Here is a 2,827-nt window from a genome sequence, read left to right as displayed (position 1 = left end):
AGACCTAAAGAAGAAAACTTTTAGATACTGCTCTCTTACAGAAGGGCAAAAGAGCGAAGCGTTAGACCTTTTATTCCCCACACGGCATAATATTTCTTTCACTTTTTCTAATCCATTGATAATTAAGGAGTTCACGTGATTTTCTTCTGTTTGAATACTATCAGAGAAGGATACCCATACCTTGATGAGACAACTAAAGAAGGGAGCTTTTACGTGTTCCGTGTAGTAATTGCAGCCATGTCTCCCAGAAATCACTCTTTACTATCTTAAACAATGGAATAACATATTAGATAATGCAATCAAAGATATTACTAAAGAACTATATGCTCAGATGGAGTATGCCTTTGATTATAGGTCTGCTCAGTTACGGCTGACCTGGGGCTAAACAACAATTCGCTTTGTTCACAAGAGATCCAATGTATCGAAATGGGAATCTGGCAGTCACTTACATAATAAATAATAGTTCATACTCTATTTTCTAATAGTGAATACTCTTTGATCCGCTCATCACAGACACACACACAAATTTATAGAGATATGCGGATTATATATATATATACGCATGCATGCAAGTTTGTGTGTGTGTGTGTGTGTGTGTGTGTGTGTGTGTGTGTGAAGCATTGTTTAGTTAAATTAAATTAAACAATGCTTTTCTATCACGTTAAAACCTTGTTTGGAAAATAGAGTTAAAATAATACTCATTTCATCAGTTTGCATAAAACTTCCTGGAATTATTATCGTGAATAAAAAGTGTCAGAGGCAGAAGTTCCATAGAAAATCGATGTTCTGAGAGAACCATACCAAAAAAAAAAAAAAAAAAAAAAAATGGCAAAACAGACAAAAACCATTTTGGGGGAAAATAAAAGAGAATGAACATGTTTAGTAGAAAGTGTTGTTTTCAGTAATTGAATCAATGAATATTGATCTGGTTAGGGGATGAGATCGTATATGTCAACAACAAGGAAGAAAACAGTGCTTGTATTGGCAGGAAGGGTAAAACAACGCTCACTTTGCTTTCTCTATACAGAAATACTTAGAAAAAAAGGTCAAACGTTAAACATTTATTTCGCTCTAAAATAATGTATTTTTTCTCCATTTTATCTCTCTTAGGATTCTGTATAATTTATAAAACAACAAAGGTAATTTCCGAATTTCGGTAATATTTAAAATCATTTTGATTAATTTATGTGTGGCTGGCATCGTACAGTAGACGCAATATCCAGACTACATGTTTCGAATCTCAGCCTAGTGTCATTTTATTTTCCTTTCGATAGATCCTTGTGGATCTTGTTGTGATCCGCTTGCACGAGGGTTACAACTTTTTTATATTCCACAAATTTATTCTTTATTCGTTTCAGTCATTGAAATGCGGTCATGCTAGGGTATCACTTTGCTATATTAATCGATCAGATCAGCCCCACTACTTATTTTTTAAAATCGGGTACTTGTTGTATTAGTCTCTTTTTACCGAAGCGCTAAAATACGAAGAAGAAGAAAAGGAAGCAACACTGGTTGTCAAGCGGTGGTAGATAAAATGCAAAAAACACACATGGACACAGCAGACACTCACACACACACACAAAGGAAGTCCTTTCCGATCCATTGGCTCTAGAGACAGGTTTCCCGGATTCGGTGAGGGTATATAACCTCTCCCCTGGACGGGGGCACCAGTCTGTCGCAGGAATATTAATTTTCATCAGTCGAGTGGACAGGAACGACGTGAAAGGAAGTGCTTTACTCATGAACACGATGCAACGCCCCTTTCCAGGAATTGAAACCACAACCATAGGATCAGGAGTGCAACACCATAACCACTAAGCCAAGCGCCTCCACACACATATACACATACGTGCAAACAACACATATATCTGATGGGTTTCCAAGTAATTTCAATCTACTTACTTCACTCAAAAGACCTGCTCAGGGTATCACGCAGTAAGGTTGAACACATGACCCTTGGTTGCAAAGCGATCATCGTATCTACACATCAGATTTGCTTTGAAAACAATAAATAGTTGGACGGATTATTCTTCAACGGAATGTTTTCGAAGTAGTATTAGAACACTTTGATATACTTCAATAACACTAGCACTAATAACTTTGCGAAGCTTATGAATGTTTAATCATCACATTTCCCCAGCTCTTTAATTGGAAAGTTTATTCCTTTGTTTATAGGTAAAGCACTTCTATAATAATATACTTTCTTACACTGTAACGTCAAACCACACAGTTAACGAGCAATGGGCTGCACTTAATAAAATTGGAACCAGACCAGAGTTGCTACATATATTGAATTTATTATTGCTGTGTAACTCTTGATAAGGAAAATCCTGCTTGGGAAAATTTATGATCGAAAATATTCCAGATATGGCCATCACGTCCCTCTACGACTAATAATATGTCGTTCCGTGTTTTTTAAGAAGGTAGAACGTGATTTTAAGGCCTGTCGACAAGGCACCTCAAACGATAATTTATTGTTTTCTACTCTAGGCACAAGGCCCGAAATTTTTGGAGAGGGAGCCAGTCAATTAGATCGACCCCAATACGCAACTGGTACTTAATTTATCGACCCCGAAAGGATGAAAGGCAAAGTCGACCTCGGCGGAATTTGAACGCAGAACGAATAGACAGACGAAATACCAATTTCTTTATTGCCCACAGGGGGCCAAACATAGAATGGTACAAAACAACTGATTGGGATCAGTAATGCGAATGGTTTACATAAAACATGACTTTAAAAATTATATAAAATAGAAAAATCGAATGATATTAACAGAACGTTAGACAACACAAATGAAGCGATGATCAAGCCACGCTCCGACCCCAC

Source organism: Octopus bimaculoides, chromosome 1, assembly GCF_001194135.2.
Source record: "Octopus bimaculoides isolate UCB-OBI-ISO-001 chromosome 1, ASM119413v2, whole genome shotgun sequence".
Taxonomy (NCBI): Eukaryota; Metazoa; Mollusca; class Cephalopoda; order Octopoda; family Octopodidae; genus Octopus; species Octopus bimaculoides.
The sequence above is the reverse complement of the archived record's forward strand: the minus strand, read 5'-3'. Positions refer to the sequence as shown.